General features: G+C 49.6%; 1 long non-coding RNA gene across 1 annotated transcript; it reads right to left on the bottom strand.

Moving 5' to 3' along the window:
* Positions 1 to 681: 681 nt before the first annotated feature.
* On the bottom strand, positions 682 to 3,105 carry LOC146433288 (uncharacterized). The gene is made up of 2 exons (XR_014853933.1): positions 2,984 to 3,105; positions 682 to 1,035 (listed from the first exon to the last, which is right to left on the bottom strand). It is a non-coding gene; the product is annotated as an uncharacterized LOC146433288 (long non-coding RNA).
* Positions 3,106 to 16,261: the final 13,156 nt, after the last annotated feature.

Here is a 16,261-nt window from a genome sequence, read left to right on the forward strand (position 1 = left end):
TTTCCCTAGCTAGTTGCTCCTTTTGCAAACTGCTAAACTGCCCATTGCTATCAGCTTGCCATATTCCCATCTATACATATCTTTATTGTTGCCTATTCTTCCCCTTTTGATCAAGATGTTTTGTTTTGAAACCAGAAAAGCCTCCTTTGATGCCATTGAAATTGTGAGTGTTTGAGTCACCTAAAAACACGATGAAGGACTCCCCTAGATTCCATTTGGATCATATTCAGGTATTTCCTTAGGCTCAGTTTTGTTCATAACTCCTTTTAGCCTTTAAACTTGCTAGCAGTGTCTCCAGTAGAGTCATAGGAATGCAGGGAGATTGAGATGGGTACCTGTTCTGCCTCCGTGTTGGAAAAACAAAGGTGAAACACAAGCATAGAAACAGCTTTCTAGGTCATACAGACCTAAAAACTACTATGATGAGGAGAAGCCAAGGAGAGATTTTTTTTTTTTGGATGAAGTACTGACTGGTAAAAAGAGCCTATCATATGACTCAGAGGAAAAATATTATGAAGTTATTAGTGCTATTAAACAGAAGCTCTTATTCTGTCATTCCCTATTAGTAAAAGGAGTTAAAAGGTTTGCTTTGATACATACATTTCTATGTTCTTCATCGAAATTCCTTTAGTAATTTTCAATTAGAGATTAATTTCTCATCACATTTTTCAACCCATTGCATATTCTAATGTATTATCTTTATCCCCATTAGAAGGTTTCCCTTAACACCTAATTGCTTTTCTTTTTCAGTTGCTGGCAAATTTGAACTCGTTTATTGCTTCACAAACCTCAAACCATGCAGGCTTTTATTAACTCAGAGATTAATTTTGTGGTTGGCACACTCCCTGCTTTCCAGCTCTCTTGGCGTCCCTCTGGTTTGTACTGCTGGAAGTGCCTGGCAGCCTCAGCTCTCCTGCAGCATTCCTGGCTGCAGCTTCCCTTGGGAAAGGACAGGTCACAGGGCATCACAAATTATTTCTAGGTGTACACTAGAAATCACAGCATTCGGTGCTTTTAAAGCATCAGGTGTTTAACCTGGTAGAAAGAATAAAAGAAAATAAATTACAAGAGAAATTACAAGAAAAACAACAGTTTTCCTCTATTCAGTTCACCTCAGAGAGACTGGTTACCAGGAGGAAATGAGCCAGAGAACACAATCCAGCATTGTCAGTGCTTCTGGAAATGTTACGACCATTCACCGCCAGTGTAATTCCCCCAGACTTTGCTCAGTGGGAGGAGGTAAGTAGCTTGGGCCTTGAGAACAGAAGCAGTGGTAAGTCCTGCAGCTTTTCGTAACAGGCTTCCCATAACTATTTTGATTACATAGCTACATATACTCTACCTGAACCAGGTACAAGTCCCACAATAAAACTTGCAAGTCCTTTACAACTTTCTGTGAGCAGAACATATTTTACCCATGCCATTTTTCAGCTGCTCCCTCCCACCACCTTTTCCTCAGTGTCGAGGGCGTTTGCTGTTTTCCATGTCCGGCTTTGCCCCACTGAACCCTGTACTCTCTCCCAGGTGAAGCACAAATGAGCTGAACAATGGTCATTAAGTGTACAGCATTTAGTGAGTCTCAAGACTGACTAATCACATTTTATGTGCTTTCCCAGTCTGACTGTACCCACTGTTATCTCTCATCTATAACTGTAAATCCTTCAGGGCAGAGACCAGCATTGTTTCCTGTTGTATATTACCTAGCTGAAGGGGGGGCCAAGGATTTCATGTGCTTTGGCAATAAACAGCATAAATATCATTATGCTTTAAGAACATTTGAGAAGTTTTTCTCCTTTGCACATGGTTTCTAAATCAGCCAGGACAAGAACCTATCTGGAGAACACATTTGTGTATGAAATCTATCTTGTGCCAAAACTAAGATATCCAAGTAGCAGAGAAAATAAATCAAAACGTACTGTTTATTTATTCAGTCTCATTAATGTGTATATATTAGTGTGTTCCACCCTGCCTTTTCTGGTAGGGCTGTATAAATATGTGCCTTAGCTCAGAGGAGTTTATGGGACCCACCTCTGCAGTGCACCAGCAGCCAGCTGGCCACATCTGGCCCCAGATACTGTAAGCACACCTCTGCTAGCCCTGTACCAACAAACCCTCCCTGAGGACAGCTGTGGGGTGTCCATGGGACACCTCTGACCCTATTTGTTTGATTTTCCTGGCAAGGGTGTTACATAAGGGATAAAATCCCCAAAGCCCCCTCTCTCTAATCCCCATACATCCTTAGGCAAACAAAAAGAGCCTCATAAGAAAACGGGCTGAGAAAGGACAAGGCTCCATGCCTTGGCTGTGTATGTGGACATGACACTCCTCCTACTACCTTTATGTGTTTTCCCAGAGATCAGTTGCTTGCAGGCTCTGCCAGCTGAGATTTTCAAGTTCAGTAGGCTGGCAACAGCAGTGGCATCTCTCTGGGCTCTCGGACACGGGCATGGGATCTGACTCTTGAACTGAGTGCCAGAGCTCATGAACACACAGACAGGTATACGGTGACCCATTAAACGGTGGTTAGCAATCTGCAATTACAGTTTCACTCTTCAAAATTATTCACGTGCCGTTGAAAGCCACAAGTCTTTAAAAGTCTCCTTTGAAAGCTCCTTAAACTACTTTGGCAAGCCTGGGTTGTTGAACTATTTATTATCACTCCTCTGCCAGATGAGCTTGTGAAACCACTTTAAGAGGAAATTCTATAAAGTGCCCAAGATTGTCACAGATGAAGTTTCTTTTCACTTGTGCCATCCAATCCTTTTTCCTCCATTTCCCAGGCACCCAGTTCTTCTTGGTTTAAAATAGCCTGGCTAGTTATTTCCATTACAACAGCAGCATATCTAATAAGTAGCATGTCTTCAGCAGCAGTCAGAGGGAAGGGAGAATTCATTGCTCCATCTACTTGAACAAGATCTTAAAAAGTCACTTTTTATAACAGAGGAAATGAATAACACTGTTCTTTCCCATTCCTCTCACTAACCTCATGACTGCCATGGGAAGCAGTAAAGAAGGCCAGACCTCTCTCCAGATTACTTCTCAGGTCCTTTGAAGACTATTCCCTCCACAGAAGTTATCTTCTGCTCTCCTCTTCTGGCTCCCTGCTGCCACAAAGCTGTAATGGAATCATTGTGGAGCTACTTGGCACATCCTTTTTTTTGTTACTTGTCCCTTTCCCCTCTCCCTTCTTTTTTTATAAATAAGGCAGAAGTCTTTCAGTCAGTGGGACTGCCAGCCTTTGCCTAGCTCATGTCATACCTAAGGAAAAGTGGGATCTGAGTGCCTTTACCCTCATTCACACCTCCACTGTATTATTTCTTAAAGCTGCCATGCAGCACACACACAAAAGCTCACTGAGGGATTGTCTCCACTGAGGACACCAGTTTCCTGATGGCTTACCCAGGGTTTGTCTCATCCAGCCTGCAAGCACCACATCAGCACTGGTGATGGTAACAGCAGAGCAGAGCTGCCACACTATGATGGAGGGTTGAGTTTGGTAGCAGTTGTCCCAGCCACAGGGAAAAGTTGCCAAGGGGACTCCGTAGGTACTGCAAAGCTGCTGACTTCACTGGGAAGTATTCCAGTCAACGGGGGGAGTTTCACCCTCACCAATGGATAGCATAAACCCCATACTAGGTAACCTATTTACAGCTAAACTAACCCGGGACTGCTAAGAAAAATAAAGCAACTATCTAAACAGAACTAAAAAAACCCCACATACAAACCTTGAATATGAGACTCTTGAGAAACTATCATTTCTACCCAGCAGAATACAACAGGCAAAGGGCAAGTGTCTCTGCTTTTATTATTTAGCTGCAGGTATTTTACTGTGGAATGAATCTGCTGCTCACTGCCCACCCAGCACAGAGGACAGATTCAAGCTCTCTGGCAACCTTCCTAGCTGAAGGAGGTGATATCCTCTCCAGCTGAAGAATGCACACACACTGCTAATGGATCTCACCATCTAGTAGCTCCATGTTTTGATTTCATATTAGAATTGCTTGAAAATAGGACCTTTAATATCTCGATTGTTGTACATTTCTCCCTTCAATTATGTTTAGAGGACTTAATCAGACTCATTTCCTTAATTTCAAGCATATCTCTGAAAACTTATTATCCCAGGCTGATGGCATCAAAGAGGGAATTAGGAATAAAGCCAAGTGAATAAAAACAAAGATATTTCCTTTCAGTTACTGTGCAGCCTTCACAGGCTGCAGAGCATTAGAGCTGCTGAAATACCACTGTCACATTCTTCAAGATCTGCGAATTAGTGCCTTGCTCTTATACCCTTGGCAGGAAGCGAGGACACGATCCCTGTTACACTTCACCCAACAAAGCTGTGCTGTGATGAACAGCTTTAGATGTGTGGCATTGGAAAAATGTCTTTGAACTATTGCTGTTTGGGTTCCGAGTTTCTGAGACATTTATCACAGCAAAGTTCCCCTGGTAAACCAGAAAAACCCCCAAACCATGGATTTGATTTTTGTAGCATTTGCAGCCCTTGATTTCACCTTCTGTCCTTCAACACCATTTGCAGAGAAGCAGCAGATCTTGCAGATTTTCTGGGCCAGGCTGGAAGTCCACACAGGCCACTGTCCTGGCCATCTCTGATGGCAGTAAGGAGCTGAAGTGCTCTGAAATCCAGGATGAAGAGATGTCTTGCACACCTTCCCACCAGGAAGCCAAACACAAATGTCTCTATTACAGCCAAGATGCCGGGGACTGCAACTCAGGCAGGAACATGGTCATTTGGTGTCCACAGCTTCTCCAGGACTTCACCACAGATCCCAAATCAAGATGCCCCTGTCCTGCCAGGTTAAGGAACAACTCTCAACTCCTGCTGTGCCTAGAGACTGGACACAATTTTAGCATGGTCCAGAGCAGATCAAGCAGTAATTGCTGAAGTGACTTCTGCAACCTGGTTCTCACAGCACCTCCTGGGAAACTGCTTGGCAGATTGGCAGTCAGTGCTGTTACAACAAAGCAGAGGGCTGGGAAGCCTTTCTTCTGGTCTGTGCTCTCCAAAGGCTTTGCTTTCAGAAAGGACAGGAACCAAAGCCTGTGTGTAGCTCTTCTCCCTGGCATGGCGCCTCAGAGAATAAGGCAGGTTACGCTGTCTGGTCATTTGACCCACCATCAGTCATCCTCAATAACTTTTTCATCTCTGTTATTTCAACTAAATGGGCAAAATCCATGAGTTTATTATGATCTGAGACACTGTGTTTCTGCAATGCCCTCTGATGCCCTGTTGCCCCCCGTCCATCCCACAGACTGACAGCATTGCTGCCATCGGGACTGGCATTCCCTGCCCACATGGCCTGGCACCAGCTGGAACAGAGCAGCAGCTAAATGCACTGATGGACAAAGAACATCTTGTGCAAGGGCCAGAGAGAATCGGCTCACCTACCAGACACTGAAAAGCGAGGCAGGGGAGCATTCACAGTGTGAGAGCCCAGTTCCCCTGCATGGGGGAAGCTGGGCTTGCTGGTGGGCAGCAGGCAGAGATGCACACCAGGGAGCCCCCAGGCTGTGGTCAGCCCCATGCACAAACCAGCTTTACAAAGCACAAGGAGAGACCATGGTAGAGACCGTTTTAGAGCCATGTTGCTTTTCTGAAACTACCGACTTTGGAAGTTATCTGTGTTTCCTTTGCCCTCTGTTTTCCAAACCATACTGCTCAGGCTCCCTCCATCTCTCCAGTCTTTCCTCTGCAAGAGCCAGGCCTGAAGCTGTGCTGTGAAGAAGCCGGGAAGGACAATTACTTGCTGACAGGAGCCAGGGTTTGCATGCGCAGCCGTGGCAGCACCCTGACAGACCTCACAGTGCTGCAGCCTGACAGAACTGAGCTCTGGGCTTTCTCCTTCCCCACCTCTTGCCAGATGTTTCCCCATGCTCTCTCTTCACCTCTGCAGTGTGGCAGCTCCAAATCCATCACTTCGAAGTCGCAGCTAATGCTGAAAGAGAACTGCTGGATCCTTTCCACCACTCCTTGCCCTCTGGGGTTCTTCACTATCTGTGAGGTTTTAGTATAAGAACGGGCTAATTACTTTGCAGGGCGTAATTACTTCTGCAGCTCCACCCTAACAAGCAAGCTCATCTGCCTCTCCAGGACAGGTCATGCCCTGACAAACACCTGGCTGCTTAGTTGCTCCAGACAGCGCTTAGGGTTTTGCAGACACCCCAGGCTGAGCATGGGGCAGGGTGCTCTTGGTGGGTGGGAAACCCAAAGGGAGGACTGTGCAAGCAAGAGAAGTGCTTCTGTGACAGCACATCCTCCCAGCACACGCAGCCGTGCAAAGCCGCGCTGTGCACTGCACTGGGGCTTCCTGCAGCCTTCCCTAGAGGCAGCATAGCACGAGCTAATGGAGACCTCCCAGTGCGCTGTGTCCCTTGATGGCTTCAAAGAAAGGGCCTTGATGGCTTCATCCAAGACTGCTCACTCTCAGGAATCTGGCTGGGTCCTCCTTCCCTATTCTCCACAGCTACAAAACAGGCAGAGATGATCAACAACAAAGATGTCTCCTCACAGCAAAGCAGGTAAGCTCCAGTCACCCCACAGAGCAGAGGATACCCAGCAAACACTACACCACTAAGTGTGCCCAAAGCTGGTCTGGTGCCAGGCTCATCCCTGGCCAGGCTGGTGATCTTGGCTGAGCATATTCCCCCCACACCTCTTGGGCTGAGCAGACAGATGCGCCTGCAGTCTCTCAGGAAAAGCCTTCTCTAAAGCTGCACCAGATCAGAGCATTCCCACCCTGGCCATTGTTTTGGGAATGGCTGGAAAATGTCAGCAGGGCACTGGGTGCGGGTGGGGGGGGTCAGGAAAAAGGAAAAAGTGATGATTAGATTTTTTTTTTTAATCAACCAATAAATTATATTAACTTTTCCATTGACCTTTTGTGGGGTCACATTATCAGACTAGTGAATGTGGTTCATGAAGATAGGATTATGCTCAGATTTCAAACTGCAGAAAGTGCATCCCAAGCAACATGCCAAAATGGAAACATCAGTCCTGCCAGATGGGTGTGCTTCTCATTATCCTCCCGAGGAAAGCCAGATCCAGCATCTACAAATATTGTATATATTATTTAAAGGGTCTGGCTCCCAGGGAGGCCGGGGATTGCATAAGGTCTGCCTTTGAGAATGGTGCCGTTTACTCCTTTCCCCATGAGACTGTGGTGGCACTGGAGCTGCCTGCAGAGGGACTGGCTTGCAGCAGGCAGCAAAAATCACTTTCCTGCCCATGCTCGGCCAGCTTGCCATGGAGCAAACAGCTGGGAATGGGCAGCTTTCCTTGGCCAGGGCATGAACACTGGCCTGGCACCCTGGTGCCGCCTTTGGGATGGGATCATCATCATATCAGCTCCTTATAATGAAGCCAGCAGCGACAGCTCCTTCTGCAGATGTAGCATCTTCCAGGAGTGCCCCAGAGAGCGGGAAGTGTGCCAGCCCTTAGGGGGAGTGACCCTGCTGCCCCCAGGTCTGTCCCAGACCTTGGGGCTTAGAGAGTTGCCCTGTCCCTTGGACGGCAGCCCCGGCACAGATAGAAGCCTACTCTCAGGGCCTGCCAGCCCGGCATGGCCAAAATTAGCTTCCCCTGTGTGTGTGCCGGGTAGAAGAGCCACGATTGTATCTCGGAAAAGCATTATTGTATTCCTTGAGCCCTATCTTATCAGGGAAAGGAAAATGGGACTTTGACAAATTGCCTCTGCAGCGGCCGGGGTGAGCACGTGATTTTCGGTAATCGCCCACCCTGTGGTCGCCAGTGGCCACTATTGTTCCCAGTCCCAGCTGTGCTCTGTGTAGTCTAGGCAGCCACGTCCCTCCTGCAGGCAAGAGAGCACATGGGCCCCGGCCATCCTCACCTTGGCTGCACCCAGTATATTGTGTCTGCAGGTGGGAATGAGGCTGGAGTTAGATTGATCCTTTATCAGGAGCCTTCAAGTGCTGATAAGGTGACATCGCCTGCCTGGAGCGGGGACTTGAACTCTTTTGCAAGGGGAGATGGTTATCAGCAGTCTCTGGCAGGGCTGTGCTGGCTCTGCAGCCTCACAGCTGGAAGCAGAGCTATGCTCTGAGCCTGGGACAGATAGGAAGGGTTTGTTTTGCTTTGCACAATGGCTGCTCAGATCCTGTCCAACAGCAGAGCAGAGAGCACGGCCGGGCACTTCAAAGGCACTCAGCCTAGTGCTGTCACCACACAGCCAATCCAGCATGGCCAGTGGCCATCCTGCCCCTGGGACGCTCAGCCTGACCCCAGGGACAGCTTGGTCTCTGAAATACCCGTTGTGACAGGAGACACATTGTTCCAAGTCCCAGGGCAAAAAGGATCATTACCTGAAGAGCTTATGTCATCTTACCAGGAAGTCTAAGAGCCACCCACGAACCCACCTCTGCCTCCAAAGTGTCCATGCAGGGAGGAGAGCAAGGCACCTCTGTGATCTCTCCACTCCTCATTGTTTCAAGGCCACTTGGGAACACTCCTGAGCAGGGTCACGAGGACCAAAAACCCCTTCAGTGGGTCCATATACCCCACAAACCACATTCCATGTCAGAGCAGGGAGCAGCAGGTGCTTGGCTCACATCTGCTGCAAGCTACAGGGCAGGAGAAGCCCCACAGGGTGACTGTGATGGCCAGCAGGACAGCCAGCAAGATCCTGCAATGATGTCCCACAGGAGACCCCTGCTTGGCCCACTCAGTTCACCTGCCTGGGTGGGGGAGCAGCACTGGGGCTGTGATGGATGCCTGCAGCCAACCTCACTGCTTGTGCAATGCATGACTTGCAGCAGTGCTGGGATGCTTCTGTGCTCTGCACTGGGAAGCCCTTCATCCCCCTGAGCACAACTGTGGTTGCTGGTGGGGTAACCTCCATCAAAGGTGCTGGTGCCTGTGGTATCTCCCCCAAAACCCCAGCAGAAGCAGCCACTGAGGGCTACTGGGAGTAGGCAGAAGTTACAGCAAACTGTGTTGCACAGATGTAAAACACCTACCTGGTGTTATGGTGCTTTGTGCCCTTTTCTGCTCTGCTCCTGGGTCCTGCTTCCCAGGACAGGATGAACGGAGAGACTGACAGATGCTGCAAGTGTCACAATCATCCCAGCAAAGCTGTTGCTGATTCCTGCATGTCTCCCTATGCCTACAGCTCAGCCCTCTGCTTTCTAGAACTGGGCTGTCAGAGTGAAACCAAACGGGAAACCCGCAGGTGGACTGAATATGAGATCTGAAAGGGCTGAGGCCACTGATCTCTCCTTGCTGCACCCCAGGGCAGAGGGCAAATGCAGCTGCTGGAAAGTTGCAAATCACAGTAGTGTGTGATGTGCCCCAGCACCTCCTGGACAGCTCCCCTTTGCTGGATCCCTGAAATGTCCCTTCCCACAGCCTGACCAAACACCAGTGTGCCCCTTCATGGTTCCCATCCTGGGGCCCCAATGAGAAGAGACCAGGCACTGCTTGCCGGGCACAGCACCATCCCACTGCTTTCTGAAGTGCAGCTGTCAATGATGGAACACCAAGGCAGCCCTTGGGACATGCCTCTGGGGCCAGAACAGAGCAGGTCAGCACAGGGTGACCTCCTGCAGCCCACCCTGCCACTCCTAGCGCCACAGCCTAGGGGCTTCCTGAGCCAAAGAGCCAGCCCTGGCCTGCCTCCCTGAACTCCTCTCATCATTCATCCCAGTCTTGCTGCCCAAAATAGCCTACAATGATTTCCGCAGAGCAGTTTTCTGGGCCTGCTCTGAGCCTGCAGGCTGTAATCTGAACTTGGCTCTAGCCAGCTTCATTTCAGACCTCCCTATCCCCTTACTCTGAGACACAGCAGAGGCACTTGTCCTTTCCACTGCTGTCCCAATGGTACCCAGCCCCTCACATCCCATCTTTGGGACAGGAGACTGCTGCAGAGGCTCACCTCTGTCCTTACTGAGATGCCATCCATGCCCCTTGTGCCTCTCCTCCTGGCCTGTTTAGCTCTGGGCACTGTGGGGTGCCCAGGGCTGTACACACATCAGCATGGCACAGATTCCCTTCCAGCCCTTTCCCAACCAGCTCTGACACAGCCCTGCTCCCATGACCAGCCTCCTCCTTGGCAGCACCTAATCCTGCTCCCAGCCCTGGCCGCATGGACACCCTCTCCCTGTTCCCACCACTCTGAAACATATAACACATATAGCATGTCACTCTGTCCCTCAGCCACTCAGCAATGCTTTCAACACCTGCCCCCAGCTTGGGGATGTTCATACACCCAATAGTTAAATATCACTATCAAATGTTTTGGCCTCATTTTTCTCAGCTCTTACAGAGCATTTAAAGCAAGACTTAAAGCAAGACACCAAGCTATGTGATGCAACTGACACTCTTGAAAGATGGGATGCAATCCAGAGGGACTTGTAGAAGCCTGAGAAGTGGGTCCATGAAAACTTCATGAGGTTGAACAAAGGCAAAGGCAAGGTCCTGCACCTGGGCTGAGGCAACCCCTGATATCAACACAGAAAATCTCAGATTGAGAACAGCCCTGCCAAGAAGAACTTGTGGGTGCTAGTAGATGGGAGGCTGGATACAAGCCAGCAATGTGCACTGGCAGCTCAGAAAGCCAAATAGGTCCTGGGCTGCATCCAAAGCAGAGTGGGCAGCTGGTGAGGGAGGGGATTCTGCCCCTCCCCTCTGGTGAGACCCCACCTGCAGAACTGCACCCAGCTGTGGGGCTCCCAACATAAGGATATGGACCAGTTGGAGCAAGTCCAGAGGAGGCCCTAAAGATGATCAGAGGGCTGGAGCACCTATCCTGTGAGGAGAGGCTGAGAAAGTTGTGGCTGTTCAGCCTGGAGAGGAGAAGGCTTGGGGCAGACCTTAGACTTGCCTTTCAGTACTTGGAAGGGACCAAAGATGAAGATGGGGGTCAAACATTTTAGCAAGGGGCAATGGATTTAAACTGGAGGATAAATTTTGACTAGGTATAATGTAGAAATTCTTTACAATTAGGGCAAGCACCAGAACAGGTTGCCCAGAAAGATGGCAGTTGCCTCATCCCAAGAAATATTCAAGGCAGGGTTGGATGGAGCTCTGAACAACCTGATGTAGTTGAAGATGTCCCTGCTCATTGCAGGGATGTTGCACTAGATGGCTACCTGTTGCTGGAAGGCTCATTGTGAAGCACCAAGAACATCGAGCCCACTGCACAGCCGTGGGACAGCCAGACCCACTGGCTGCGTCCTGCCGGCTGAGGAGATCCCAGCTCACACAGACATCCTCCTGTGCTTTAGAAAGCGGCCGAGGTGCCCACCCCAGCGTCTGCAGCAGAGACTTTTGTTTCACTTGAGGTTATCTTATCGCCATAGGAAAGGCAATACAGCAGAAGAATTTCCTTTTCTTTATGTTTCCAGCCTTTCCATTGTCTGGCGTCTGGATTTCTGAGCATTGCCACTCACAAGTGTGCTCAGGCCTTTGGAAATATGAATGCAGGCCCTTCTATCAGCAGGAGCTCTGCAAAGACTCCTTTTGCTGCTGCAGGCAAACCAGGCAGTGTCTGGTGGCCCTAGGCCCCATCCTCACCCTGTTCATGAGTTGTGCATTTTCCACTGCCCGAGACAAGGTGCCAGCTCAGCGCTTCATTCAGAGGGATGGCAGTGCCAGGCAGCACAGCTTGATGAGAATTGACCAAGGCATTGAAACACCATGATCTTCCATTTCTTTCTTCCTTGAATGGCGGACCATGAGGGATAGGTCAGCCCCCCACTTAGAGCACTGAAGACATACACAACCTGCTGGGTGGATTTCCATCTCAGGGGTCCATGGGTTGTGGTGCTAGTGTTAGCAGCTAGGGATGACCAGAAAGCACATGGCCCACCAGCAGTGAGCCAGAGTGGGAACTGTCCCTTTCTCCTGCATTGCTGGGTGGATCAGCTGGCTTCAATCCCACTGGCCATGGCTTGTAAGCCCCAAGGCAGGGGGAAACAGGAGCACAATCACAAGAGGAGACTGATGGGTTTGAACCCAGCCTTGAGGCTGCACCTCTCCCAAGGCCCCAGTTCCAGGGAAGGAAACCATCAGTGGTGAGAAAGGGGGACCCCATGCCACACTGCAGCAGGACAAGGGTGAAAGATGCTGGAAGCTGTCCCTGCTCCACCAGGCAGTGCTTCAGGCACAGCATGGCATGACAGCCTGTGGTGGTACCCCAGAGCTTCTGACCTCCCCCTGGAGAGCCCCAAAGAAGCACCTGCTGCTGCTTATTGCTTGTTTAAGATGCTTGAATATCCTGGAGGGGCTGCAGCTTCTCTGAAGGTGCCTGGGCACAGTACAGGGCAAGGCTGAGCAGCATGGCTGAGCTGGCTCCACTGCACCATCATATCCTCAAGGTCCCACTGAGAAGAGAAAGAAGCAGGCAGTGCCCCAGGCAGATGCCAGGGAGCCCCGGGCAGCACAGGACCTGCACCACCTCTTTCCAGAAAGGGGAACTGGCTGCATTTGAAACTAGAAAGTATTTGGTTCTCCCTTTCTCCATGGCAATGCAAGCAAAGCACAAAGCAGAACAGTGCTGATTTCCATTTTTCTCACACACTTCACTCCTTGCCCAGACAGTGTGAGGAGAGGGCTCAGGAGGACATGGGGTGGCCAAGCAAGACATGGAGTGTGCCAAGAGCTGGAGAATCCCTTTTCCCAGCGACCCACACAGCAGTGGTCCCTGAGCACCCCTCTGCACTGCCCTGAGCACAGCCAGTTCTGAGAGGCTCCAAGCAGAGATGACTCTTGCTGAAAATCCTGTGAAATGCCAGATGAGCTCACACTGGTCCACCAATGCTGGCCAACACAAAGGGGCTCTGCAGAGGCTTCCAGCTTCCATTTGCTCTGGGCAGGCAGCAAAAGCCTGGCATGACTGCAGGACCTTCCCTCAGAGACGATGTTTCTACTTCTTTGCCTCAACTGCTGTAACTCCCAAGTGACATGGAGCTGGTGACATTTCCAGAAGGGCAAACCCAAGTCTGCTCCACCCAGCATGCGCAGTCCTCCTGCCCTGACACCACCCATGGGACAGACCCTTTTCCCACAGCCACAGCAAGAAAGAACACTGGGGCAGAGTTCCTCTGACTCAGTAGCAGTTTCTTTTCCTCTTGTCCTCACCATGACCTCTCTTCATGTCCCAAGATGTCTTGGGCACCTCAGGCATTTAGCTCAGAGAGATTATTTTCTGAGGTGTACTGAAGAGCTGCTCCCTCTGAATGCTGCTCCCTGCCTTTCTCCCAGCTGCCCCATGATATTTTTCTCCAATATATTTTTCCTTTTGCAGAAAAAAAAAAAAAACCAAACCCAAAAACCTCAGTAAAAAAGTTGGACTAGAGCCACCACACAGGGAAGGTGGACAGCACAATGCCACTCCTCAAAGACATATGGGGTAAAGGATCCTGCTGGGGCCAAGCAATGGCATGAAGCTCCTCACAGGAGGGAAGAAGCTGTGACCAGAGAGAAAAGAAAAGGTTGCTTCTTACTTTAAAGCAACAGTGTCTCAGGACAATCAGGAAAGAGTTGCTTTACTTTTGTAGAAACAGCTTGAAAGCTTGAAACTGGACTCAGTTGCTGCCTTGCTGTTGCCAGAGCTGTGCTCTCCACTGTGATCCTCTTGGCCATCTCCTTGCCAGGATGGCTGGGAAGAGCAGCTCCTGAGCCACTCTGCAGGGGTGAGCATGGGGAGGGGAGTGCCGGTGAGCCACATCTCTGCTGGGATCCCTAACTGGAGCAGGATCCAACACTGCTGCTCCTCTGCCTGGGAAAGGCCGGCCCCTAACGGCAGGAGAGGAGGAGTTCAGCCTCCTCCAGAGACATAACACAGTAGTTCTGGTCCAGGCGGTGACTGCAGAAAACCAGCAAAATCCCACATGGCAGTCCCTTGCTGCAGACTCCCTGGTGCAAAAGCCATGACCCCATCGATCCTTAACCTGGGATGCTGGGAAAAGATCAGACACCTGACCTGGACAGCCCCAGTCTGCAGTGGGATGATGAGCAGAGGACCTGTTTGTGTACTGGTGCTCTGCCAAGCTGAGGGCAGCAAGGCTCCTACATCACCTGCCACCAACTGCAGTTAGAAGAGCCACAGTACCCACAACACAGTGGCTTAAGGATTTGCATCCTGGCATCCCCCTCCCCTGAACTGCTCACCCATGATGCTTCATGTTTCAGAAACAGTGTGATAAGTACTGCTCTTCCTCAAAACAAGACTCTGCAAAACACTTTTTTGTAGTAGATAGATGGCCTAGATGCAGCTCAGACACGCAATGGCAAGTCCTGTGCGTGAAGCACAGCCTCAGCTTTCTGGACCTTCAGGGCTGAGCTGGTATTCCACCAGAGGCTGCCAGTGCTGCCCCACAGGTGTGGCACCCAGTGCCACTCACAGCACAGACCCACCCATGTGTCTCCTGGGACACCAGACACTGTGGGAGAGACTGCAGGCCGGTGTGAGGCTCCCTGAACTGGGCAGAAAAGACCTGCAGGGAGAACTGTAGTTCACAATTTAAGTGCAAGATACCATAAAAGGCCAGTACAGCTCCAAACCATATTCCCAAACCACTTCTGCATTTCTGCTGCAGGTATCAGTGCAAGAAGTAACAACACCAGCCAGGAAAACAAGCTCCTTGCATTATAAAGCAAAGCTGCCTAAGAGGGGAGACAGAGCACCGGAGTGCTGGAAGTGCTGTGGATCCCAAAGAAGAGACTTGAGCCAGTTGCAGCCTGCACAATCCCTCTACATGCACAAGAAGGCACTTGAAGCAAACAGCACTCCAGAATGGAAACTGGCGTTCTCCAGAAAGCACTGCAGCAGCAGAAGCTCATTCACAGGTGGCCAGGGCAGAGCACAGTGTCTCCTTTGTGCTGGCTCTGACAAGTGAGCAGTGCCCACTTGGCCTCATGCCTGCCAGCTGCTCCCATGTGCTCTGCTGAGCTGTCAGCAAGGCCCAGCTGGCACTGCCCAGCGAGGGATACAGTTCAGCAACAGACTAAACCACCCCAGGAAAGCATTAATTTGCCTCTTCCCCATTTTGCCCACTGCTCAGTAACAGCATGAAACATTTACAGGTCTTTACATACTTCTGTTGAGGCAAGAGTCCTTTAGCACAGCAAGGAGCAGTTTGCATTTAACACCTGAGCACACAGTACTTGCTTGGTTATATTTACATTATCCTCCATTCACTTATGCAAACACTGCAAATTGCTTGGCAGGTCTCACAGCTAAAGGTTTCTGCAAGCAACAAGCAGTTGTCCCAAGTTTCAGGCCCTGGGGATTTCTGTCACTCACTAGATTTGGAAGGATCTACACCAGGACACAGCCTGTCCAGCAAGGTGGCTCATGCAGACCCAGCTAACAGGAAATGACAGACAATGCAAAAGAAGAGAACTCAGGTACATGCAACATGAGCTAAGAATTCAAAATGCATCAAAAAAAGAGAAACAGAAAACAGGACAAAAACAAAGGAGTTGTTCTGAGCAATCAAGTTCCTAAAGCATTATAAGGGACAAAAGCAGATACCTTACCTGCAAGGAGGGTGGAAAGTCAGATCAGAGTGATTTGGCTAAAGCACAACCTTTTCAGGAAACAAAGGCAAAGATCAGCTTTGCCAGGAGAACCAGGTTAAACAATCTCTCCTGAGAATCTACTTTCCGTTACGGTACACTGATTTAAAATACCATTAACCATATTAATTCAGTGTAATTATACTTTAACCTTACAGGTGGCAGGGCTATCTTCCCTCCAGTGATGTAATTAGGAACTCAAGAGCAGGAACTCCCAGGGAAGCAGGAGCCAAGGTGAGAGTTCTGCTTTCAGGGGACCCTCTGCACACACAGTGCAAACTGGCTGTACAGGACACACACAAAGCATCACAAAGCCAAAACCAGCTTGGTTGCACATCCCACATCTGCTGTGGCTTTGCTCAGCAGTTGCTTTCATCTCTCCATCCACATAAAATTACAAGACAGCAATCCCTTTTTTAGTATCAGAGACCAGCATCATGTGTTACTCCACCACCTAAAAACAAAGTATGACCTGTCTTTGTGAGCCTTTCCAGTCTTATCATTACTCCCTGTGCTAAACTAGGAATGAAAAGCACTGACCAAGTGCACAAACATTTTCTCAGTATAGCAGCTGAGAAGAAAATCTCACTTTAATCTGACCCCAAGTAAGTAAAGTTTTCCTAGTATCAAATACTGATGTACTCAATTAAAATCTGCAAATAGACAGTTCTCTGACTTAGGGCAATGAGATAGAACATGACACACATA

Source organism: Lichenostomus cassidix, chromosome 9 (assembly GCF_008360975.1).
Source record: "Lichenostomus cassidix isolate B80296 chromosome 9, HeHo_3.0, whole genome shotgun sequence".
Taxonomy (NCBI): domain Eukaryota; kingdom Metazoa; phylum Chordata; class Aves; order Passeriformes; family Meliphagidae; genus Lichenostomus; species Lichenostomus cassidix.